Source organism: Vicugna pacos, unplaced genomic scaffold, assembly GCF_048564905.1.
Source record: "Vicugna pacos unplaced genomic scaffold, VicPac4 scaffold_19, whole genome shotgun sequence".
Classification (NCBI taxonomy): Eukaryota; Metazoa; Chordata; class Mammalia; order Artiodactyla; family Camelidae; genus Vicugna; species Vicugna pacos.
In genome coordinates this window covers 13,598,997-13,625,764 of record NW_027328740.1, presented here as the reverse complement: position 1 = coordinate 13,625,764, position 26,768 = coordinate 13,598,997, and the positions used below count along the sequence as shown (strand labels likewise).

Sequence of the window (26,768 nt, the reverse complement as noted above, 5' to 3'; positions counted from 1 at the left end):
GAGAATTCTCAACCTTTCTTTTAGGATAAGTTTCGAACTGCTGAATTCTTTTAAGATTTGCAGGTCTGTGGCATTCTCTAGCTCTGCTGTTATTAGAAATGGTGGTCATGTGGCATAGGCTACCCTAGATGGCAGCATTTTGCCATTCAAGCTATGGTCTATGTCCTGGCACTCCTCCCTGTCCTGCAATATTGCTGCTGAGATAGCAGCTGAAACCCCTCTGGAGGTTCTCTTGTGACTATGTTGCTTTCCTCCAGGCGCATTTTAAATCACTGGGATGCCCATGAACTTTGTTGATTTGGAACATACAGCTGCTGCTAAGTCTATTGGGATTCCACCTCTTTTGGACGCTGTGTACTTCCTGAATTCGCCTAGATGATTCTATCTTGGCTTTCAGCAAGTTTCAGTCTGATTTTTCTACACATCACTTTTCAAACATTGTTTGTTTCTTTACCTCTTGCTTTTCCATCTGGGACTCTTTCGAATTGTAGTCTTTCATGCCTTGTCTTCAACCAGGATTCAACAGCAATGTTTTCATTGGTTGGCACTTGCTTTCCTATGTATGCTTCTGACCGAGGGATTTGTGTTCCCCTGTCTTCAAAGTCATTCACACGTCCCTCTGCAATATCTCGTCTGCTTAGGACGGAATGTTAGCCCTGATATATTCTCATCCACTGAGTTTTCTGATATTATTTGGCTCGTCTTTAGGCTTTCTCTTCCCCTTTTCTGGTATTCTGCCTTTTGTGATTCTGAGACACTGTTGTTCTTCAGTGTTTCCCTCACCTCCATTTTCAATACTTGCTCTGGAGAGCGTTTTGCAGTCTAGTTGTCTGAACGCTTATCTTTAGGGCCTTCAATCTCTTGGGAACTGTAAATGGTACTTCCCTTTCCTTTTACTGTATTTCTTCATCTCTACTGGTCAGGTAATTTCAGGTATCTAATGTAGACTTCTAGGGCTTGGTTAAGTGAAAACTTTAGACTCTTGGCTCTACACTATTGCATGGGATTTCTGTGAGGACAAATTTTCCTAGACATTGATGCCATGTCCTGTTCCTGTGTGTGTTGTCTGGTCTATCTCCAATTGCTGGTGTTGCCTTTGTTGTGATGTACACCCCATACTATTTCGATTAGGATAACCTCATTTTGATTACGCTTATCTCACAAATCTGAAAGAGCACAGGACACTTCCTCTGGTGGAAATGGAGCTTCTAAAGGTTCTCAGCTCTGCATTCTACTCTATGTTATTTTGGAGTGTTTCCAGAAGAGCAGAGTGTGAGTGCGCTTGTGCTTTTAGTGCCACGGGAATGTCCCACTGAAACCAGTTCTTCCAAGAGCTTCTCTGTCTAAAGGAACAACAGTGGAAGCATATCTATGGATGTCACACATCAGGGCCTGCTGAAATGATCCCGCAGCCCGAACTTGGTGTCCTCGCTGCCGAACCGTGCCGGTGCCATCCAAAATGTAGCATCCGCTTTTGAGAGATAAACTGAAGGAAATCCTTCCTCTTCTCACGCTGTGGTCTAGGACCACACTTCCTTGTCCTCTCATCCTTGTGGCACGGGTGCACGAAGGCAACCACAGAGCTGTTGCACATCCTGTGCCTCAAACCAAACCATAATCACAGCCCAGGTTATGAATGTAGCAGATCCTAAGGCTTTTCATTCTGAATTCAAACCCAAGGCCCCCTGGATCCCTCAGACCCGATGCACAATATCTCTGATTCAGCCCCACACATGCTCTATTGGCAAAATGCCAAATTGGTCTCTGGTCCTGCAGATGCACTGGGTTTGGCCATGGGACATATCGATAATTTCAACTGCGCGCGCCAGGGTGGTTGCTTGCTCATTGGGGTCCCAGGTCGGTTTGCTCTCTTGATAGGATCCACCACATCCCACAACGCACTCCAGATCCCTGAGACTCAGCGTGTGCCATCATCCGTAGCCCTATCCCTCCCTGAACGCTGCCTCTGCTACCTCAAATTTGGCAGCTCGGAGCTTGGTCTCAGAATCAACTGTGGGGATATTTTGCACTGGATTCTTTGAGTTCTGTCAGCCAAGCATCTGCTGTGCACTCTTCTAACACTCAGCGCATCACCTTCAATCCCATGTCTCCTGTCCGCTTGAGAGTGTGCGTCCAAGTTAAAGAGAGTTTCACCTTTACTGCTCCATCAACAGGGCTCAGACCATGCACTGGTATCCATTCCCTGCTTTTCCTTCTCCTGCTTCCAGGTGTTCTGAGGCCTCATCCTGTCTTTGGAAGTAACAGACCTCTCTTCGGCAAGTGTCCTGTGCCAAGGGCTGGGTGAGTGGATGTTTCCATTGCTGTGTTCATGGGAGCGAGTGAGCGCAGGTTGCACTGCTTCTCTGTCAACTGGGCATCGATGAATCAACACTTTCCAGATACATTTCACAGAAATGTGATTTTTTTTAATCTCTTTGTTTCTATACAGCCGTGGTGGGAGGGATTGTCCGAAGACTCCAGTTTTGACATTGTGTTGATATCTCATTTGCAGTCTTTAAAAATTTAATAGAATTGATATAAATGTTTTGGGAGTTATACGAAAATGAAGTTAGTTTCTGAAACATACTAAATCGACCTAGAAGCCAGACTTGTCAATTTCGGTAACATTTTGTCAGCTCTAAGGAAAACATAGACAGATAGAATGCAAACTAGCAGTCCGAACTTTTAAAGGGGTCATGTCAACTCTTTACTGTTGAAGCCTCCGAAACCAACAGGAACCATGAAATAACTAATGGAAACATGAAATAACCCCCAAGCTTGGATTCCCTTGTGCATGTGGTGCCCTTTACTCCCGATGACACCTACTGGTCAATGTTGGCATTTCAAGGTGTAACATCCCTCTCAAGGAAAATACAAGAGAAAACCAACTAAATATATACATTTAGCTTTGAATCCAAAGAACCTAGAGGCATTATAGCTATGAGAACCCTGCTGCAGCTATGCTAGGCTACTGAGAACCAGGTGTTCTTCTATCAGTGATGAGAACGCTTAATCATCCGATCATGTTGGGTAAAGCACTTGAATGCAACCAAGTCTGCACCCCCATGATAGATTGCCCCCGGGGGCTTGACTCAATTGAAAGACGGTCCACATAAGCTGTGTCTTTCATGTCATTGGCGACTTTTACAGTTCAGTTCACTATCTGACTTCTAATATTTACCTAGACTGTCTTGAAAAAAGGAGGCCTAATACAGATTCAAGTTCAGTCAAAGATTCCCCTCACTTACCACACTCCCTTCACCCCAGAGAAGACATAAACCCAGCATTTGCTGAATCTAGCGGAAGGCCATCGTTTCTTTGTGGGAGCTAAGTATTCAATTCCTATCTATTTCAAACGAGAGTATTTGACCTTCATGGGGTTCCCTGTTGTTCACAGAGGATGAAGCTAGAGGAACTCTGATTCTAGGAGGGGCTTGCTCTTCTCTTACTGGCTTCATTTCACCTCAGGTACTGATCCCTCAAAATGGATGCCTGAGTGGAGGGGAGGGAAGAGCAAGTGCTTGATAGCTAGGCCCAAACCTGGGAAAAGGCTTACCTGGGCTTGGTGCACTTTGATCTGAATGGCTTGGAATTGCCCCTTGGGTCGTGTGGATTATCTGACCTCTTTCAAGAACATGAGCGTCTTTATCATCTCTGCCATCTCTTCTGTTTAGACGTCAGGGATCTTGGACCCGTTCTTGGAGCAGAGAATTGAGGAACTTCCTCCAGTCCACGGTGGCCCTCCGTAGGTTTCTGCTAGTATCAGCGAGGTTCAATATGTCTCATGAATGCCTTTCGAGCCTGCTATCCTCTGCAGCTGTCTCCAGGCCAGTATTCTCTATTGTAGCAGAACATCTCTCATCAATGTGTTCGCATCTCTCCTCAATCCGTGCAGCCATATTTTCGGCCAGCTTCTCTTCGTGTCTCCCATAAAGTCGACTTCAACAGGACTGGGCAAGTCTGAAAGGACCTCAGAGCCTCGCCAGTAAGCTGAAGACAGGCAGATCTTCCACTGTCTGCCCTTTCAGGTTCTGGAAACTGACCCGTGAACTCAGGTCTTCGGGCAGCAGCAGTATCTCGAACTGACACAGCTTCCCGGACCAAAGACCTAAGCCAAGCTCCACAGAGGGCGGCAGCCCCTCCATCGCACTGATCCACCCACAGAACTCTGCCCGGTTACCTAGGATCCACCAGCCACAACAAGCCTCGCGGTACACACCAACATTCCACCTGGAATCCAACGGCTAACTGCCATCCCCAATGGCTGCTGCATCTTGTCAGTGTTGGGCGAGGGGCTGCATCCGACGAGAGGTTCCTAAGGTAAATGTGATTCTACCCACTAGCGTCCCATGGGCCTTTGTTCTTCCCTCTTTCCTTTTGTTCAGATCTGTATGCACTGTAGCAACGGAGGGAAGTGTGTCCATTTTCAGTTGAATGTTTCACACGTCTTTAAACTTTCTAACAGTTCACAGTACACAGACACCCACTTAGGGAAACTATTGTTCCTGTAATATGGGCACACCCGCAATACATAGCCGTCGGTTGATTTCTGCTGAAACACCCGCATTCACGGGACATCTATCCATTTGTTTCAAGGGGGCTGAAATTCCTAGGAATGATACAATCCCCAATGTGCACTTTACTGCCTGTCTCTTTTGATCTTAGTACACTTTTGCGGAGCTACTTTTCCTTGTTATAGGCTTGTGCCATTTCTTCTCGACGTAGTGTAGAAGATGGCATTCATTCATCCTGTTGGAAGACTTGCAAGTCTATATCACGGACTAGGAATCCATTGGATTCCAAATCGGCATTTGGGTTAGGTCACGATATGCTCATATGAATCAATATTTACGAATATAAATGCACGCCTCTGATTTCCGAATACAGGTGTGCTGAGTACATTCAAGCCGCGATACTGGGTCGATGCGTACTGAATGATCCTTGACATCACCTTGAGTAATTTCTTTTGAATATTCATGTTACCCTACCCTTTTTGTGTTGTTTGTTTGTTTGATTCTTTCTTGGTCGGCTTCTCGTTTGTTTCGCAAACACGTCAGGCCATGCATCTCTCCGTTTGCTTCCAACAGAGAGTCATATAAGCTGACTCCCTTAAGATAGTGCTTCCAATCCCCTATGATTTCCTGCTTCCCTCTCCCATCTTTAGGGTTTTGATGTCCTCCTTGCCTTCTTCTTGTTTCTTCTTTTCCACTCATGCTCTTCTTGCATTTCCAATAAGGGTTTTCTTCTTTCCATTTCATCTTGCTGCTTATCCCTTCAGGGGAGAATTCTCAACCTTTCTTTTAGGATAAGTTTCGAACTGCTGAATTCTTTTAAGATTTGCAGGTCTGTGGCATTCTCTAGCTCTGCTGTTATTAGAAATGGTGGTCATGTGGCATAGGCTACCCTAGATGGCAGCATTTTGCCATTCAAGCTATGGTCTATGTCCTGGCACTCCTCCCTGTCCTGCAATATTGCTGCTGAGATAGCAGCTGAAACCCCTCTGGAGGTTCTCTTGTGACTATGTTGCTTTCCTCCAGGCGCATTTTAAATCACTGGGATGCCCATGAACTTTGTTGATTTGGATCATACAGCTGCTGCTAAGTCTATTGGGATTCCACCTCTTTTGGACGCTGTGTACTTCCTGAATTCGCCTAGATGATTCTATCTTGGCTTTCAGCAAGTTTCAGTCTGATTTTTCTATACATCACTTTTCAAACATTGTTTGTTTCTTTATCTCTTGCTTTTCCATCTGGGACTCTTTCGAATTTTAGTCTTTCATGCCTTGTCTTCAACCAGGATTCAACAGCAATGTTTTCATTGGTTTGCACTTGCTTTCCTATGTGTGCTTCTGACCGAGGGATTTGTGTTCCCCTGTCTTCAAAGTCATTCACGCGTCCCTCTGCAATATCTCGTCTGCTTTGGACGGAATGTTAGCCCTGATATATTCTCATCCACTGAGTTTTCTGATATTATTTGGCTCGTCTTTAGGCTTTCTCTTCCCCTTTTCTGGTATTCTGCCTTTTGTGATTCTGAGACACTGTTGTTCTTCAGTGTTTCCCTCACCTTCATTTTCAATACTTGCTCTGGAGAGCGTTTTGCAGTCTAGTTGTCTGAACGCTTATCTTTAGGGCCTTCAATCTCTTGGGAACTGAAAATGGTACTTCCTTTTCCTTTTACTGTATTTCTTCATCTCTACTGGTCAGGTAATTTCAGGTATCTAATGTAGACTTCTAGGGCTTGGTTAAGTGAAAACTTTAGACTCTTGGCTCTACACTATTGCATGGGATTTCTGTGAGGACAAATTTTCCTAGACATTGATGCCATGTCCTGTTCCTGTGTGTGTTGTCTGGTCTATCTCCAATTGCTGGTGTTGCCTTTGTTGTGATGAACACCCCATACTATTTCGATTAGGATAACCTCATTTTGATTACGCTTATCTCACAAATCTGAAAGAGCACAGGACACTTCCTCTGGTGGAAATGGAGCTTCTAAAGGTTCTCAGCTCTGCATTCTACTCTCTGTTATTTTGGAGTGTTTCCAGAAGGGCAGAGTGTGAGTGCGCTTGTGCTTTGTAGTGCCACGGGAATGTCCCACTGAAACCAGTTCTTCCAAGAGCTTCTCTGTCTACAGAAACACCAGTGGAAGCATATCTATGGATGTCACCCATCAGGGCCTGCTGGAATGATCCCGCAGCCCGAACTTGGTGTCCTCGCTGCCGAACCGTGCCGGTGCCATCCAAAATGTAGCATCCGCTTTTGAGAGATAAACTGAAGGAAATCCTTCCTCTTCTCACGCTGTGGTCTTGGACCACACTTCCTTGTCCTCTCATCCTTGTGGCACGGGTGCACGAAGGCAACCACAGAGCTGTTGCACATCCTGTGCCTCAAACCAAACCATAATCACAGCCCAGGTTATGAATGTAGCAGATCCTAAGGCTTTTCATTCTGAATTCAAACCCAAGGCCCCCTGGATCCCTCAGACCCGATGCACAATATCTCTCATTCAGCCCCACACATGCTCTATTGGCAAAATGCCAAATTGGTCTCTGGTCCTGCAGATGCACTGGGTGTGGCCATGGGACATATCGATAATTTCAACTGCGCGCGCCAGGGTGGTTGCTTGCTCATTGGGGTCACAGGTCGGTTTGCTCTCTTGATAGGACCCACCACATCCCACAACGCACTCCAGATCCCTGAGACTCAGCGTGTGCCATCATCCGTAGCCCTATCCCTCCCTGAACGCTGCCTCTGCTACCTCAAATTTGGCAGCTCGGAGCTTGGTCTCAGAATCAACTGTGGGGATATTTTGCACTGGATTCTTTGAGTTCTGTCAGCCAAGCATCTGCTGTGCACTCTTCTAACACTCAGCGCATCACCTTCAATCCCATGTCTCCTGTCCGCTTGAGAGTGTGCGTCCAAGTTAAAGAGAGTTTCACCTTTACTGCTCCATCAACAGGGCTCAGACCATGCACTGGTATCCATTCCCTGCTTTTCCTTCTCCTGCTTCCAGGTGTTCTGAGGCCTCATCTTGTCTTTGGAAGTAACAGACCTCTCTTCGGCAAGTGTCCTGTGCCAAGGGCTGGGTGAGTGGATGTTTCCATTGCTGTGTTCATGGGAGCGAGTGAGCGCAGGTTGCACTGCTTCTCTGTCAACTGGGCATCGATGAATCAACACTTTCCAGATACATTTCACAGAAATGTGATTTTTTTTAATCTCTTTGTTTCTATACAGCCGTGGTGGGAGGGATTGTCCGAAGACTCCAGTTTTGACATTGTGTTGATATCTCATTTGCAGTCTTTAAAAATTTAATAGAATTGATATAAATGTTTTGGGAGTTATACGAAAATGAAGTTAGTTTCTGAAACATACTAAATCGACCTAGAAGCCAGACTTGTCAATTTCGGTAACATTTTGTCAGCTCTAAGGAAAACATAGACAGATAGAATGCAAACTAGCAGTCCGAACTGTTAAAGGGGTCATGTCAACTCTTTACTGTTGAAGCCTCCGAAACCAACAGGAACCATGAAATAACTAATGGAAACATGAAATAACCCCCAAGCTTGGATTCCCTTGTGCATGTGGTGCCCTTTACTCCCGATGACACCTACTGGTCAATGTTGGCATTTCAAGGTGTAACATCCCTCTCAAGGAAAATACAAGAGAAAACGAACTAAATATATACATTTAGCTTTGAATCCAAAGAACCTAGAGGCATTATAGCTATGAGAACCCTGCTGCAGCTATGCTAGGCTACTGAGAACCAGGTGTTCTTCTATCAGTGATGAGAACGCTTAATCATCCGATCATGTTGGGTAAAGCACTTGAATGCAACCAAGTCTGCACCCCCATGATAGATTGCCCCCGGGGGCTTGACTCAATTGAAAGACGGTCCACATAAGCTGTGTCTTTCATGTCATTGGCGACTTTTACAGTTCAGTTCACTATCTGACTTCTAATATTTACCTAGACTGTCTTGAAAAAAGGAGGCCTAATACAGATTCAAGTTCAGTCAAAGATTCCCCTCACTTACCACACTCCCTTCACCCCAGAGAAGACATAAACCCAGCATTTGCTGAATCTAGCGGAAGGCCATCGTTTCTTTGTGGGAGCTAAGTATTCAATTCCTATCTATTTCACACGAGAGTATTTGACCTTTATGGGGTTCCCTGTTGTTCACAGAGGATGAAGCTAGAGGAACTCTGATTCTAGGAGGGGCTTGCTCTTCTCTTACTGGCTTCATTTCACCTCAGGTACTGATCCCTCAAAATGGATGCCTGAGTGGAGGGGAGGGAAGAGCAAGTGCTTGATAGCTAGGCCCAAACCTGGGAAAAGGCTTACCTGGGCTTGGTGCACTTTGATCTGAATGGCTTGGAATTGCCCCTTGGGTCGTGTGGATTATCTGACCTCTTTCAAGAACATGAGCGTCTTTATCATCTCTGCCATCTCTTCTCTTTAGACGTCAGGGATCTTGGACCCGTTCTTGGAGCAGAGAATTGAGGAACTTCCTCCAGTCCACGGGGCCCTCCGTAGGTTTCTGCTAGTATCAGCGAGGTTCAATATGTCTCATGAATGCCTTTCGAGCCTGCTATCCTCTGCAGCTGTCTCCAGGCCAGTATTCTCTATTGTAGCAGAACATCTCTCATCAATGTGTTCGCATCTCTCCTCAATCCGTGCAGCCATATTTTCGGCCAGCTTCTCTTCGTGTCTCCCATAAAGTCGACTTCAACAGGACTGGGCAAGTCTGAAAGGACCTCAGAGCCTCGCCAGTAAGCTGAAGACAGGCAGATCTTCCACTGTCTGCCCTTTCAGTTTCTGGAAACTGACCCGTGAACTCAGGTCTTCGGGCAGCAGCAGTATCTCGAACTGACACAGCTTCCCGGACCAAAGACCTAAGCCAAGCTCCACAGAGGGCGGCAGCCCCTCCATCGCACTGATCCACCCACAGAACTCTGCCCGGTTACCTAGGATCCACCAGCCACAACAAGCCTCGCGGTACACACCAACATTCCACCTGGAATCCAACGGCTAACTGCCATCCCCAATGGCTGCTGCATCTTGTCAGTGTTGGGCGAGGGGCTGCATCCGACGAGAGGTTCCTAAGGTAAATGTGATTCTACCCACTAGCGTCCCATGGGCCTTTGTTCTTCCCTCTTTCCTTTTGTTCAGATCTGTATGCACTGTAGCAACGGAGGGAAGTGTGTCCATTTTCAGTTGAATGTTTCACACGTCTTTAAACTTTCGAACAGTTCACAGTACACAGAGACCCACTAAGGGAAACTATTGTTCCTGTAATATGGGCACATCCGCAATACATAGCCGTCGGTTGATTTCTGCTGAAACACCCGCATTCACGGGACATCTATCCATTTGTTTCAAGGGGGCTGAAATTCCTAGGAATGATACAATCCCCAATGTGCACTTTACTGCCTGTCTCTTTTGATCTTAGTACACTTTTGCGGAGCTACTTTTCCTTGTTATAGGCTTGTGCCATTTCTTCTCGACGTAGTGTAGAAGATGGCATTCATTCATCCTGTTGGAAGACTTGCAAGTCTATATCACGGACTAGGAATCCATTGGATTCCAAAGCGGCATTTGGGTTAGGTCACGATATGCTCCTATGAATCAATATTTACGAATATAAATGCACGCCTCTGATTTCCGAATACAGGTGTGCTGAGTACATTCAAGCCGCGATACTGGGTCGATGCGTACTGAATGATCCTTGACATCACCTTGAGTAATTTCTTTTGAATATTCATGTTACCCTACCCTTTTTGTGTTGTTTGTTTGTTTGATTCTTTCTTGGTCTGCTTCTCGTTTGTTTCGCAAACACGTCAGGCCATGCATCTCTCCGTTTGCTTCCAACAGAGAGTCATATAAGCTGACTCCCTTAAAATAGTGCTTCCAATCCCCTATGATTTCCTGCTTCCCTCTCCCATCTTTAGGGTTTTGATGTCCTCCTTGCCTTCTTCTTGTTTCTTCTTTTCCACTCATGCTCTTCTTGCATTTCCAATAAGGGTTTTCTTCTTTCCATTTCATCTTGCTGCTTATCCCTTCAGGGGAGAATTCTCAACCTTTCTTTTAGGATAAGTTTCGAACTGCTGAATTCGTTTAAGATTTGCAGGTCTGTGGCATTCTCTAGCTCTGCTGTTATTAGAAATGGTGGTCATGTGGCATAGGCTACCTTAGATTGCAGCATTTTGCCATTCAAGCTATGGTCTATGTCCTGGCACTCCTCCCTGTCCTGCAATATTGCTGCTGAGATAGCAGCTGAAACCCCTCTGGAGGTTCTCTTGTGACTATGTTGCTTTCCTCCAGGCGCATTTTAAATCTCTGGGATGCCCATGAACTTTGTTGATTTGGATCATACAGCTGCTGCTAAGTCTATTGGGATTCCACCTCTTTTGGACGCTGTGTACTTCCTGAATTCGCCTAGATGATTCTATCTTGGCTTTCAGCAAGTTTCAGTCTGATTTTTCTACACATAACTTTTCAAACATTGTTTGTTTCTTTATCTCTTGCTTTTCCATCTGGGACTCTTGCGAATTTTAGTCTTTCATGCCTTGTCTTCAACCAGGATTCAACAGCAATGTTTTCATTGGTTTGCACTTGCTTTCCTATGTGTGCTTCTGACCGAGGGATTTGTGTTCCCCTGTCTTCAAAGTCATTCACGCGTCCCTCTGCAATATCTCGTCTGCTTAGGACGGAATGTTAGCCCTGATATTTTCTCATCCACTGAGTTTTCTGAGATTATTTGGCTCGTCTTTAGGCTTTCTCTTCCCCTTTTCTGGTATTCTGCCTTTTGTGATTCTGAGACACTGTTGTTCTTCAGTGTTTCCCTCACCTCCATTTTCAATACTTGCTCTGGAGAGCGTTTTGCAGTCTAGTTGTCTGAAAGCTTATCTTTAGGGCCTTAAATCTCTTGGGAACTGAAAATGGTACTTCCTTTTCCTTTTACTGTATTTCTTCATCTCTACTGGTCAGGTAATTTCAGGTATCTTATGTAGACTTCTAGGGCTTTGTTAAGTGAAAACTTTAGACTCTTGGCTCTACACAATTGCATGGGATTTCTGTGAGGACAAATTTTCCTAGACAGTGATGCCATGTCCTTTTCCTGTGTGTGTTGTCTGGTCTATCTCCAATTGCTGGTGTTGCCTTTGTTGTGAAGAACACCCCATACTATTTCGATTAGGACAACCTCATTTTGATTACGCTTATCTCACAAATCTGAAAGAGCACAGGACACTTCCTCTGGTGGAAATGGAGCTTCTAAAGGTTCTCAGCTCTGCATTCTACTCTATGTTATTTTGGAGTGTTTCCAGAAGAGCAGAGTGTGAGTGCGCTTGTGCTTTGTAGTGCCACGGGAATGTCCCACTGAAACCAGTTCTTCCAAGAGCTTCTCTGTCTACAGAAACACCAGTGGAAGCATATCTATGGATGTCACCCATCAGGGCCTGCTGGAATGATCCCGCAGCCCGAACTTGGTGTCCTCGCTACCGAACCGTGCCGGTGCCATCCAAAATGTAGCATCCGCTTTTGAGAGATAAACTGAAGGAAATCCTTCCTCTTCTTACGCTGTGGTCTAGGACCACACTTCCTTGTCCTCTCATCCTTGTGGCACGGGTGCACGAAGGCAACCACAGAGCTGTTGCACATCCTGTGCCTCAAACCAAACCATAATCACAGCCCAGGTTATGAATGTAGCAGATCCTAAGGCTTTTCATTCTGAATTCAAACCCAAGGCCCCCTGGATCCCTCAGACCCGATGCACAATATCTCTCATTCAGCCCCACACATGCTCTATTGGCAAAATGCCAAATTGGTCTCTGGTCCTGCAGATGCACTGGGTGTGGCCATGGGACATATCGATAATTTCAACTGCGCGCGCCAGGGTGGTTGCTTGCTCATTGGGGTCACAGGTCGGTTTGCTCTCTTGATAGGACCCACCACATCCCACAACGCACTCCAGATCCCTGAGACTCAGCGTGTGCCGTCATCCATAGCCCTATCCCTCCCTGAACGCTGCCTCTGCTACCTCAAATTTGGCAGCTCCGAGCTTGGTCTCAGAATCAACTGTGGGGATATTTTGCACTGGATTCTTTGAGTTCTGTCAGCCAAGCATCTGCTGTGCACTCTTCTAACACTCAGCGCATCACCTTCAATCCCATGTCTCCTGTCCGCTTGAGAGTGTGCGTCCAAGTTAAAGAGAGTTTCACCTTTACTGCTCCATCAACAGGGCTCAGACCATGCACTGGTATCCATTCCCTGCTTTTCCTTCTCCTGCTTCCAGGTGTTCTGAGGCCTCATCCTGTCTTTGGAAGTAACAGACCTCTCTTCGGCAAGTGTCCTGTGCCAAGGGCTGGGTGAGTGGATGTTTCCATTGCTGTGTTCATGGGAGCGAGTGAGCGCAGGTTGCACTGCTTCTCTGTCAACTGGGCATCGATGAATCAACACTTTCCAGATACATTTCACAGAAATGTGATTTTTTTTTATCTCTTTGTTTCTATACAGCCGTGGTGGGAGGGATTGTCCGAAGACTCCAGTTTTGACATTGTGTTGATATCTCATTTGCAGTCTTTAAAAATTTAATAGAATTGATATAAATGTTTTGGGAGTTATACGAAAATGCAGTTAGTTTCTGAAACATACTAAATCGACCTAGAAGCCAGACTTGTCAATTTCGGTAACATTTTGTCAGCTCTAAGGAAAACATAGACAGATAGAATGCAAACTAGCAGTCCGAACTGTTAAAGGGGTCATGTCAACTCTTTACTGTGGAAGCCTCCGAAACCAACAGGAACCATGAAATAACTAATGGAAACATGAAATAACCCCCAAGCTTGGATTCCCTTGTGCATGTGGTGCCCTTTACTCCCGATGACACCTACTGGTCAATGTTGGCATTTCAAGGTGTAACATCCCTCTCAAGGAAAATACAAGAGAAAACCAACTAAATATATACATTTAGCTTTGAATCCAAAGAACCTAGAGGCATTATAGCTATGAGAACCCTGCTGCAGCTATGCTAGGCTACTGAGAACCAGGTGTTCTTCTATCAGTGATGAGAACGCTTAATCATCCGATCATGTTGGGTAAAGCACTTGAATGCAACCAAGTCTGCACCCCCATGATAGATTGCCCCCGGGGGCTTGACTCAATTGAAAGACGGTCCACATAAGCTGTGTCTTTCATGTCATTGGCGACTTTTACAATTCCGTTCACTATCTGACTTCTAATATTTACCTAGACTGTCTTGAAAAACGGAGGCCTAATACAGATTCAAGTTCAGTCAAAGATTCCCCTCACTTACCACACTCCCTTCACCCCAGAGAAGACATAAACCCAGCATTTGCTGAATCTAGCGGAAGGCCATCGTTTCTTTGTGGGAGCTAAGTATTCAATTCCTGTCTATTTCATACGAGAGTATTTGACCTTTATGGGGTTCCCTGTTGTTCACAGAGGATGAAGCTAGAGGAACTCTGATTCTAGGAGGGGCTTGCTCTTCTCTTACTGGCTTCATTGCAGCTCAGGTACTGATCCCTCAAAATGGATGCCTGAGTGGAGGGGAGGGAAGAGCAAGTGCTTGATAGCTAGGCCCAAACCTGGGAAAAGGCTTACCTGGGCTTGGTGCACTTTGATCTGAATGGCTTGGAATTGCCCCTTGGGTCGTGTGGATTATCTGACCTCTTTCAAGAACATGAGCGTTTTTATCATCTCTGCCATCTCTTCTATTTAGACGTCAGGTATCTTGGACTCGTTCTTGGAGCAGAGAATTGAGGAACTTCCTCCAGTCCACGGTGGCCCTCCGTAGGTTTCTGCTAGTATCAGCGAGGTTCAATATGTCTCATGAATGCCTTTTGAGCCTGCTATCCTCTACAGCTGTCTCCAGGCCAGTATTCTCTATTGTAGCAGAACATCTCTCATCAATGTGTTCGCATCTCTCCTCAATCCGTGCAGCCATATTTTCGGCCAGCTTCTCTTCGTGTCTCCCATAAAGTCGACTTCAACAGGACTGGGCAAGTCTGAAAGGACCTCGGAGCCTCTCCAGTAACTGAAGACAGGCAGATCTTCCACTGTCTGCCCTTTCAGGTTCTGGAAACTGACCCGTGAACTCAGGTCTTTGGGCAGCAGCAGTATCTCGAACTGACACAGCTTCCCGGACCAAAGACATAAGCCAAGCTCCACAGAGGGCGGCAGCCCCTCCATCGCACTGATCCACCCACAGAACTCTGCCCGGTTACCTAGGATCCACCAGCCACAACAAGCCTCCCGCTACACACCAACATTCCACCTGGAATCCAACGGCTAACTGCCATCCCCAATGGCTGCTGCATCTTGTCAGTGTTGGGGGAGGGGCTGCATCCGACGAGAGGTTCCTAAGGTAAATGTGATTCTACCCACTAGCGTCCCATGGGCCTTTGTTCTTCCCTCTTTCCTTTTGTTCAGATCTGTATGCACTGTAGCAACGGAGGGAAGTGTGTCCATTTTCAGTTGAATGTTTCACACGTCTTTAAACTTTCTAACAGTTCACAGTACACAGAGACCCACTAAGGGAAACTATTGTTCCTGTAATATGGGCACACCCGCAATACATAGCCGTCGGTTGATTTCTGCTGAAACACCCGCATTCACGGGACATCTATCCATTTGTTTCAAGGGGGCTGAAATTCCTAGGAATGATACAATCCCCAATGTGCACTTTACTGCCTGTCTCTTTTGATCTTAGTACACTTTTGCGGAGCTACTTTTCCTTGTTATAGGCTTGTGCCATTTCTTCTCGACGTAGTGTAGAAGATGGCATTCATTCATCCTGTTGGAAGACTTGCAAGTCTATATCACGGACTAGGAAACCATTGGATTCCAAATCGGCATTTGGGTTAGGTCACGAAATGCTCTTATGAATCAATATTTACGAATATAAATGCACGCCTCTGATTTCCGAATACAGGTGTGCTGAGTACATTCAAGCCGCGATACTGGGTCGATGCGTACTGAATGATCCTTGACATCACCTTGAGTAATTTCTTTTGAATATTCATGTTACCCTACCCGTTTTGTGTTGTTTGTTTCTTTGATTCTTTCTTGGTCTGCTTCTCGTTTGTTTCGCTAACACGTCAGGCCATGCATCTCTCCGTTTGCTTCCAACAGAGAGTCATATAAGCTGACTCCCTTAAGATAGTGCTTCCAATCCCCTATGATTTCCTGCTTCCCTCTCCCATCTTTAGGGTTTTGATGTCCTCCTTGCCTTCTTCTTGTTTCTTCTTTTCCACTCATGCTCTTCTTGCATTTCCAATAAGGGTTTTCTTCTTTCCATTTCATCTTGCTGCTTATCCCTTCAGGGGAGAATTCTCAACCTTTCTTTTAGGATAAGTTTCGAACTGCTGAATTCTTTTAAGATTTGCAGGTCTGTGGCATTCTCTAGCTCTGCTGTTATTAGAAATGGTGGTCATGTGGCATAGGCTACCCTAGATGACAGCATTTTGCCATTCAAGCTATGGTCTATGTCCTGGCACTCCTCCCTGTCCTGCAATATTGCTGCTGAGATAGCAGCTGAAACCCCTCTGGAGGTTCTCTTGTGACTATGTTGCTTTCCTCCAGGCGCATTTTAAATCACTGGGATGCTCATGAACTTTGTTGATTTGGATCATACAGCTGCTGCTAAGTCTATTGGGATTCCACCTCTTTTGGTCGCTGTGTACTTCCTGAATTCGCCTAGATGATTCTATCTTGGCTTTCAGCAAGTTTCAGTCTGATTTTTCTACACATAACTTTTCAAACATTGTTTGTTTCTTTATCTCTTGCTTTTCCATCTGGGACTCTTTCGAAATTTAGTCTTTCATGCCTTGTCTTCAACCAGGATTCAACAGCAATGTTTTCATTGATTTGCACTTGCTTTCCTATGTGTGCTTCTGACCGAGGGATTTCTGTTCCCCTGTCTTCAAAGTCATTCACGCGTCCCTCTGCAATATCTCGTCTGGTTAGGATGGAATGTTAGCCCTGATATTTTCTCATCCACTGAGTTTTCTGATATTATTTGGCTCGTCTTTAGGCTTTCTGTTCCCCTTTTCTGGTATTCTGTCTTTTGTGATTCTGAGACACTGTTGTTCTTCAGTTTTCCCTCACCTTCATTTTCAATACTTGCTCTGGAGAGCGTTTTGCAGTCTAGTTGTCTGAAAGCTTATCTTTAGGGCCTTAAATCTCTTGGGAACTGAAAATGGTACTTCCTTTTCCTTTTACTGTATTTCTTCATCTCTACTGGTCAGGTAATTTCAGGTATCTTATGTAGACTTCTAGGGCTTTTTTAAGTGAAAACTTTAGACTCTTGGCTCTACACTATTGCATGGGATTTCTGTGAGGACAAATTTTCCTAGACATTGATGCCGTGTCCTTTTCCTGTGTGTGTTGTCTGCTCTATCTCCAATTGCTGGTGTTGCCTTTGTTGTGATGAACACCCCATACTATTTCGATTAGGACAACCTCATTTTGATTACGCTTATCTCACAAATCTGAAAGAGCACAGGACACTTCCTCTGGTGGAAATGGAGCTTCTAAAGGTTCTCAGCTCTGCATTCTACTCTATGTTATTTTGGAGTGTTTCCAGAAGAGCAGAGTGTGAGTGCGCTTGTGCTTTGTAGTGCCACGGGAATGTCCCACTGAAACCAGTTCTTCCAAGAGCTTCTCTGTCTACAGAAACACCAGTGGAAGCATATCTATGGATGTCACCCATCAGGGCCTGCTGGAATGATCCCGCAGCCCGAACTTGGTGTCCTCGCTGCCGAACCGTGCCGGTGCCATCCAAAATGTAGCATCCGCTTTTGAGAGATAAACTGAAGGAAATCCTTCCTCTTCTTACGCTGTGGTCTAGGACCACACTTCCTTGTCCTCTCATCCTTGTGGCACGGGTGCACGAAGGCAACCACAGAGCTGTTGCACATCCTGTGCCTCAAACCAAACCATAATCACAGCCCAGGTTATGAATGTAGCAGATCCTAAGGCTTTTCATTCTGAATTCAAACCCAAGGCCCCCTGGATCCCTCAGACCCGATGCACAATATCTCTGATTCAGCCCCACACATGCTCTATTGGCAAAATGCCAAATTGGTCTCTGGTCCTGCAGATGCACTGGGTGTGGCCATGGGACATATCGATAATTTCAACTGCGCGCGCCAGGGTGGTTGCTTGCTCATTGGGGTCACAGGTCGGTTTGCTCTCTTGATAGGACCCACCACATCCCACAACGCACTCCAGATCCCTGAGACTCAGCGTGTGCCATCATCCGTAGCCCTATCCCTCCCTGAACGCTGCCTCTGCTACCTCAAATTTGGCAGCTCGGAGCTTGGTCTCAGAATCAACTGTGGGGATATTTTGCACTGGATTCTTTGAGTTCTGTCAGCCAAGCATCTGCTGTGCACTCTTCTAACACTCAGCGCATCACCTTCAATCCCATGTCTCCTGTCCGCTTGAGAGTGTGCGTCCAAGTTAAAGAGAGTTTCACCTTTACTGCTCCATCAACAGGGCTCAGACCATGCACTGGTATCCATTCCCTGCTTTTCCTTCTCCTGCTTCCAGGTGTTCTGAGGCCTCATCCTGTCTTTGGAAGTAACAGACCTCTCTTCGGCAAGTGTCCTGTGCCAAGGGCTGGGTGAGTGGATGTTTCCATTGCTGTGTTCATGGGAGCGAGTGAGCGCAGGTTGCACTGCTTCTCTGTCAACTGGGCATCGATGAATCAACACTTTCCAGATACATTTCACAGAAATGTGATTTTTTTTTATCTCTTTGTTTCTATACAGCCGTGGTGGGAGGGATTGTCCGAAGACTCCAGTTTTGACATTGTGTTGATATCTCATTTGCAGTCTTTAAAAATTTAATAGAATTGATATAAATGTTTTGGGAGTTATACGAAAATGCAGTTAGTTTCTGAAACATACTAAATCGACCTAGAAGCCAGACTTGTCAATTTCGGTAACATTTTGTCAGCTCTAAGGAAAACATAGACAGATAGAATGCAAACTAGCAGTCCGAACTGTTAAAGGGGTCATGTCAACTCTTTACTGTGGAAGCCTCCGAAACCAACAGGAACCATGAAATAACTAATGGAAACATGAAATAACCCCCAAGCTTGGATTCCCTTGTGCATGTGGTGCCCTTTACTCCCGATGACACCTACTGGTCAATGTTGGCATTTCAAGGTGTAACATCCCTCTCAAGGAAAATACAAGAGAAAACGAACTAAATATATACATTTAGCTTTGAATCCAAAGAACCTAGAGGCATTATAGCTATGAGAACCCTGCTGCAGCTATGCTAGGCTACTGAGAACAAGGTGTTCTTCTATCAGTGATGAGAACGCTTAATCATCCGATCATGTTGGGTAAAGCACTTGAATGCAACCAAGTCTGCACCCCCATGATAGATTGCCCCCGGGGGCTTGACTCAATTGAAAGACGGTCCACATAAGCTGTGTCTTTCATGTCATTGGCGACTTTTACTGTTCCGTTCACTATCTGACTTCTAATAATTACGTAGACTGTCTTGAAAAACGGAGGCCTAATACAGATTCAAGTTCAGTCAAAGATTCCCCTCACTTACCACACTCCCTTCACCCCAGAGAAGACATAAACCCAGCATTTGCTGAATCTAGCGGAAGGCCATCGTTTCTTTGTGGGAGCTAAATATTCAATTCCTGTCTATTTCATACGAGAGTATTTGACCTTTATGGGGTTCCCTGTTGTTCACAGAGGATGAAGCTAGAGGAACTCTGATTCTAGGAGGGGCTTGCTCTTCTCTTACTGGCTTCATTTCACCTCAGGTACTGATCCCTCAAAATGGATGCCTGAGTGGAGGGGAGGGAAGAGCAAGTGCTTGATAGCTAGGCCCAAACCTGGGAAAAGGCTTACCTGGGCTTGGTGCACTTTGATCTGAATGGCTTGGAATTGCCCCTTGGGTCGTGTGGATTATCTGACCTCTTTCAAGAACATGAGCGTTTTTATCATCTCTGCCATCTCTTCTATTTAGACGTCAGGGATCTTGGACTCGTTCTTGGAGCAGAGAATTGAGGAACTTCCTCCAGTCCACGGTGGCCCTCCGTAGGTTTCTGCTAGTATCAGCGAGGTTCAATATGTCTCATGAATGCCTTTCGAGCCTGCTATCCTCTGCAGCGGTCTCCAGGCCAGTATTCTCTATTGTAGCAGAACATCTCTCATCAATGTGTTCGCATCTCTCCTCAATCCGTGCAGCCATATTTTCGGCCAGCTTCTCTTCGTGTCTCCCATAAAGTCGACTTCAACAGGACTGGGCAAGTCTGAAAGGACCTCGGAGCCTCTCCAGTAACTGAAGACAGGCAGATCTTCCACTGTCTGCCCTTTCAGGTTCTGGAAACTGACCCGTGAACTCAGGTCTTTGGGCAGCAGCAGTATCTCGAACTGACACAGCTTCCCGGACCAAAGACCTAAGCCAAGCTCCACAGAGGGCGGCAGCCCCTCCATCGCACTGATCCACCCACAGAACTCTGCCCGGTTACCTAGGATCCACCAGCCACAACAAGCCTCCCGCTACACACCAACATTCCACCTGGAATCCAACGGCTAACTGCCATCCCCAATGGCTGCTGCATCTTGTCAGTGTTGGGGGAGGGGCTGCATCCGACGAGAGGTTCCTAAGGTAAATGTGATTCTACCCACTAGCGTCCCATGGGCCTTTGTTCTTCCCTCTTTCCTTTTGTTCAGATCTGTATGCACTGTAGCAACGGAGGGAAGTGTGTCCATTTTCAGTTGAATGTTTCACACGTCTTTAAACTTTCTAACAGTTCACAGTACACAGAGACCCACTAAGGGAAACTATTGTTCCTGTAATATGGGCACACCCGCAATACATAGCCGTCGGTTGATTTCTGCTGAAACACCCGCATTCACGGGACATCTATCCATTTGTTTCAAGGGGGCTGAAATTCCTAGGAATGATACAATCCCCAATGTGCACTTTACTGCCTGTCTCTTTTGATCTTAGTACACTTTTGCGGAGCTACTTTTCCTTGTTATAGGCTTGTGCCATTTCTTCTCGACGTAGTGTAGAAGATGGCATTCATTCATCCTGTTGGAAGACTTGCAAGTCTATATCACGGACTAGGAAACCATTGGATTCCAAATCGGCATTTGGGTTAGGTCACGAAATGCTCTTATGAATCAATATTTACGAATATAAATGCACGCCTCTGATTTCCGAATACAGGTGTGCTGAGTACATTCAAGCCGCGATACTGGGTCGATGCGTACTGAATGATCCTTGACATCACCTTGAGTAATTTCTTTTGAATATTCATGTTACCCTACCCGTTTTGTGTTGTTTGTTTCTTTGATTCTTTCTTGGTCTGCTTCTCGTTTGTTTCGCTAACACGTCAGGCCATGCATCTCTCCGTTTGCTTCCAACAGAGAGTCATATAAGCTGACTCCCTTAAGATAGTGCTTCCAATCCCCTATGATTTCCTGCTTCCCTCTCCCATCTTTAGGGTTTTGATGTCCTCCTTGCCTTCTTCTTGTTTCTTCTTTTCCACTCATGCTCTTCTTGCATTTCCAATAAGGGTTTTCTTCTTTCCATTTCATCTTCCTGCTTATCCCTTCAGGGGAGAATTCTCAACCTTTCTTTTAGGATAAGTTTCGAACTGCTGAATTCTTTTAAGATTTGCAGGTCTGTGGCATTCTCTAGCTCTGCTGTTATTAGAAATGGTGGTCATGTGGCATAGGCTACCCTAGATGACAGCATTTTGCCATTCAAGCTATGGTCTATGTCCTGGCACTCCTCCCTGTCCTGCAATATTGCTGCTGAGATAGCAGCTGAAACCCCTCTGGAGGTTCTCTTGTGACTATGTTGCTTTCCTCCAGGCGCATTTTAAATCACTGGGATGCTCATGAACTTTGTTGATTTGGATCATACAGCTGCTGCTAAGTCTATTGGGATTCCACCTCTTTTGGTCGCTGTGTACTTCCTGAATTCGCCTAGATGATTCTATCTTGGCTTTCAGCAAGTTTCAGTCTGATTTTTCTACACATCACTTTTCAAACATTGTTTGTTTCTTTATCTCTTGCTTTTCCATCTGGGACTCTTTCGAATTTTAGTCTTTCATGCCTTGTCTTCAACCAGGATTCAACAGCAATGTTTTCATTGGTTTGCACTTGCTTTCCTATGTGTTTTTCTGACCGAGGGATTTCTGTTCCCCTGTCTTCAAAGTCATTCACACGTCCCTCTGCAATATCTCGTCTGCTTAGGATGGAATGTTAGCCCTGATATTTTCTCATCCACTGAGTTTTCTGATATTATTTGGCTCGTCTTTAGGCTTTCTCTTCCCCTTTTCTGGTATTCTGTCTTTTGTGATTCTGAGACACTGTTGTTCTTCAGTGTTTCCCTCACCTCCATTTTCAATACTTGCTCTGGAGAGCGTTTTGCAGTCTAGTTGTCTGAAAGCTTATCTTTAGGGCCTTAAATCTCTTGGGAACTGAATATGGTACTTCCTTTTCCTTTTACTGTATTTCTTCATCTCTACTGGTCAGGTAATTTCAGGTATCTTATGTAGACTTCTAGGGCTTTGTTAAGTGAAAACTTTAGACTCTTGGCTCTACACAATTGCATGGGATTTCTGTGAGGACAAATTTTCCTAGACATTGATGCCATGTCCTTTTCCTGTGTGTGTTGTCTGGTCTATCTCCAATTGCTGGTGTTGCCTTTGTTGTGATGAACACCCCATACTATTTCGATTAGGACAACCTCATTTTGATTACGCTTATCTCACAAATCTGAAAGAGCACAGGACACTTCCTCTGGTGGAAATGGAGCTTCTAAAGGTTCTCAGCTCTGCATTCTACTCTATGTTATTTTGGAGTGTTTCCAGAAGAGCAGAGTGTGAGTGCGCTTGTGCTTTGTAGTGCCACGGGAATGTCCCACTGAAACCAGTTCTTCCAAGAGCTTCTCTGTCTACAGAAACACCAGTGGAAGCATATCTATGGATGTCACCCATCAGGGCCTGCTGGAATGATCCCGCAGCCCGAACTTGGTGTCCTCGCTGCCGAACCGTGCCGGTGCCATCCAAAATGTAGCATCCGCTTTTGAGAGATAAACTGAAGGAAATCCTTCCTCTTCTCACGCTGTATTCTAGGACAACACTTCCTTGTCCTCTCATCCTTGTGGCACGGGTGCACGAAGGCAACCACAGAGCTGTTGCACATCCTGTGCCTCAAACCAAACCATAATCACAGCCCAGGTTATGAATGTAGCAGATCCTAAGGCTTTTCATTCTGAATTCAAACCCAAGGCCCCCTGGATCCCTCAGACCCGATGCACAATATCTCTCATTCAGCCCCACACATGCTCTATTAGCAAAATGCCAAATTGGTCTCTGGTCCTGCAGATGCACTGGGTGTGGCCATGGGACATATCGATAATTTCAACTGCGTGCGCCAGGGTGGTTGCTTGCTCATTGGGGTCACAGGTCGGTTTGCTCTCTTGATAGGTCCCACCACATCCCACAACGCACTCCAGATCCCTGAGACTCAGCGTGTGCCATCATCCGTAGCCCTATCCCTCCCTGAACGCTGCCTCTGCTACCTCAAATTTGGCAGCTCGGAGCTTGGTCTCAGAATCAACTGTGGGGATATTTTGCACTGGATTCTTTGAGTTCTGTCAGCCAAGCATCTGCTGTGCACTCTTCTAACACTCAGCGCATCACCTTCAATCCCATGTCTCCTGTCCGCTTGAGAGTGTGCGTCCAAGTTAAAGAGAGTTTCACCTTTACTGCTCCATCAACAGGGCTCAGACCATGCACTGGTATCCATTCCCTGCTTTTCCTTCTCCTGCTTCCAGGTGTTCTGAGGCCTCATCCTGTCTTTGGAAGTAACAGACCTCTCTTCGGCAAGTGTCCTGTGCCAAGGGCTGGGTGAGTGGATGTTTCCATTGCTGTGTTCATGGGAGCGAGTGAGCGCAGGTTGCACTGCTTCTCTGTCAACTGGGCATCGATGAATCAACACTTTCCAGATACATTTCACAGAAATGTGATTTTTTTTTATCTCTTTGTTTCTATACAGCCGTGGTGGGAGGGATTGTCCGAAGACTCCAGTTTTGACATTGTGTTGATCTCTCATTTGCAGTCTTTAAAAATTTAATAGAATTGATATAAATGTTTTGGGAGTTATACGAAAATGAAGTTAGTTTCTGAAACATACTAAATCGACCTAGAAGCAAGACTTGTCAATTTCGGTAACATTTTGTCAGCTCTAAGGAAAACATAGACAGATAGAATGCAAACTAGCAGTCCGAACTGTTAAAGGGGTCATGTCAACTCTTTACTGTGGAAGCCTCCGAAACCAACAGGAACCATGAAATAACTAATGGAAACATGAAATAACCCCCAAGCTTGGATTCACTTGTGCATGTGGTGCCCTTTACTCCCGATGACACCTACTGGTCAATGTTGGCATTTCAAGGTGTAACATCCCTCTCAAGGAAAATACAAGAGTAAACGAACTAAATATATATATTTAGCTTTGAATCCAAAGAACCTAGAGGCATTAAAGCTATGAGAACCCTGCTGCAGCTATGCTAGGCTACTGAGAACCAGGTGTTCTTCTATCAGTGATGAGAACGCTTAATCATCCGATCATGTTGGGTAAAGCACTTGAATGCAACCAAGTCTGCACCCCCATGATAGATTGCCCCCGGGGGCTTGACTCAATTGAAAGACGGTCCACATAAGCTGTGTCTTTCATGTCATTGGCGACTTTTACAGTTCCGTTCACTATCTGACTTCTAATATTTACCTAGACTGTCTTGAAAAACGGAGGCCTAATATAGATTCAAGTTCAGTCAAAGATTCCCCTCACTTACCACACTCCCTTCACCCCAGAGAAAACATAAACCCAGCATTTGCTGAATCTAGCGGAAGGCCATCGTTTCTTTGTGGGAGCTACGTATTCAATTCCTATCTATTTCATACGAGAGTATTTGACGTTTATGGGGTTCCCTGTTGTTCACAGAGGATGAAGCTAGAGGAACTCTGATTCTAGGAGGGGCTTGCTCTTCTCTTACTGGCTTCATTGCAGCTCAGGTACTGATCCCTCAAAATGGATGCCTGAGTGGAGGGGAGGGAAGAGAAAGTGCTTGATAGCTAGGCCCAAACCTGGGAAAAGGCTTACCTGGGCTTGGTGCACTTTGATCTGAATGGCTTGGAATTGCCCCTTGGGTCGTGTGGATTATCTGACCTCTTTCAAAAACATGAGCGTTTTTATCATCTCTGCCATCTCTTCTCTTTAGACGTCAGGGATCTTGGACCCGTTCTTGGAGCAGAGAATTGAGGAACTTCCTCCAGTCCACGGTGGCCCTCCGTAGGTTTCTGCTAGTATCAGCGAGGTTCAATATGTCTCATGAATGCCTTTCGAGCCTGCTATCCTCTACAGCTGTCTCCAGGCCAGTATTCTCTATTGTAGCAGAACATCTCTCATCAATGTGTTCGCATCTCTCCTCAATCCGTGCAGCCATATTTTCGGCCAGCTTCTCTTCGTGTCTCCCATAAAGTCGACTTCAACAGGACTGGGCAAGTCTGAAAGGACCTCGGAGCCTCTCCAGTAAGCTCAAGACAGGCAGATCTTCCACTGTCTGCCCTTTCAGGTTCTGGAAACTGACCCGTGAACTCAGGTCTTTGGGCAGCAGCAGTATCTCGAACTGACACAGCTTCCCGGACCAAAGACCTAAGCCAAGCTCCACAGAGGGCGGCAGCCCCTCCATCGCACTGATCCACCCACAGAACTCTGCCCGGTTACCTAGGATCCACCAACCACAACAAGCCTCGCGGTACACACCAACATTCCACCTGGAATCCAACCGCTAACTGCCATCCCCAATGGCTGCTGCATCTTGTCAGTGTTGGGGGAGGGGCTGCATCCGACGAGAGGTTCCTAAGGTAAATGTGATTCTACCCACTAGCGTCCCATGGGCCTTTGTTCTTCCCTCTTTCCTTTTGTTCAGATCTGTATGCACTGTAGCAACGGAGGGAAGTGTGTCCATTTTCAGTTGAATGTTTCACACGTCTTTAAACTTTCTAACAGTTCACAGTACACAGAGACCCACTAAGGGAAACTATTGTTCCTGTAATATGGGCACACCCGCAATACATAGCCGTCGGTTGATTTCTGCTGAAACACCCGCATTCACGGGACATCTATCCATTTGTTTCAACGGGGCTGAAATTCCTAGGAATGATACAATCCCCAATGTGCACTTTACTGCCTGTCTCTTTTGATCTTAGTACACTTTTGCGGAGCTACTTTTCCTTGTTATAGGCTTGTGCCATTTCTTCTCGACGTAGTGTAGAAGATGGCATTCATTCATCCTGTTGGAAGACTTGCAAGTCTATATCACGGACTAGGAATCCATTGGATTCCAAATCGGCATTTGGGTTAGGTCACGATATGCTCCTATGAATCAATATTTACGAATATAAATGCAAGCCTCTGATTTCCGAATACAGGTGTGCTGAGTACATTCAAGCCGCGATACTGGGTCGATGCGTACTGAATGATCCTTGACATCACCTTGAGTAATTTCTTTTGAATATTCATGTTACCCTACCCTTTTTGTGTTGTTTGTTTGCTTGATTCTTTCTTGGTCTGCTTCTCGTTTGTTTCACAAACACGTCAGGCCATGCATCTCTCCGTTTGCTTCCAACAGAGAGTCATATAAGCTGACTCCCTTAAGATAGTGCTTCCAATCCCCTATGATTTCCTGCTTCCCTCTCCCATCTTTAGGGTTTTGATGTCCTCCTTGCCTTCTTCTTGTTTCTTCTTTTCCACTCATGCTCTTCTTGCATTTCCAATAAGGGTTTTCTTCTTTCCATTTCATCTTGCTGCTTATCCCTTCAGGGGAGAATTCTCAACCTTTCTTTTAGGATAAGTTTCGAACTGCTGAATTCTTTTAAGATTTGCAGTTCTGTGGCATTCTCTAGCTCTGCTGTTATTAGAAATGGTGGTCATGTGGCATAGGCTACCCTAGATGGCAGCATTTTGCCATTCAAGCTATGGTCTATGTCCTGGCACTCCTCCCTGTCCTGCAATATTGCTGCTGAGATAGCAGCTGAAACCCCTCTGGAGGTTCTGTTGTGACTATGTTGCTTTCCTCCAGGCGCATTTTAAATCACTGGGATGCCCATGAACTTTGTTGATTTGGATCATACAGCTGCTGCTAAGTCCATTGGGATTCCACCTCTTTTGGACGCTGTGTACTTCCTGAATT

At 45.6% G+C, this 26,768-nt stretch overlaps 2 long non-coding RNA genes across 2 annotated transcripts in view; both read left to right on the top strand.

Annotated features, from left to right (window-relative positions):
• Positions 1–26,768, top strand: part of LOC140693502 (uncharacterized) — a 542,527-nt gene that overhangs the window by 64,998 nt on the left and 450,761 nt on the right. The gene's annotated exons all lie outside the window — the stretch shown is intronic.
• LOC140693503 (uncharacterized) lies at positions 20,054–24,926 on the top strand. Its single transcript, XR_012069254.1, has 3 exons — positions 20,054–20,159; positions 23,349–23,421; positions 24,795–24,926. It is a non-coding gene; the product is annotated as an uncharacterized lncRNA (long non-coding RNA).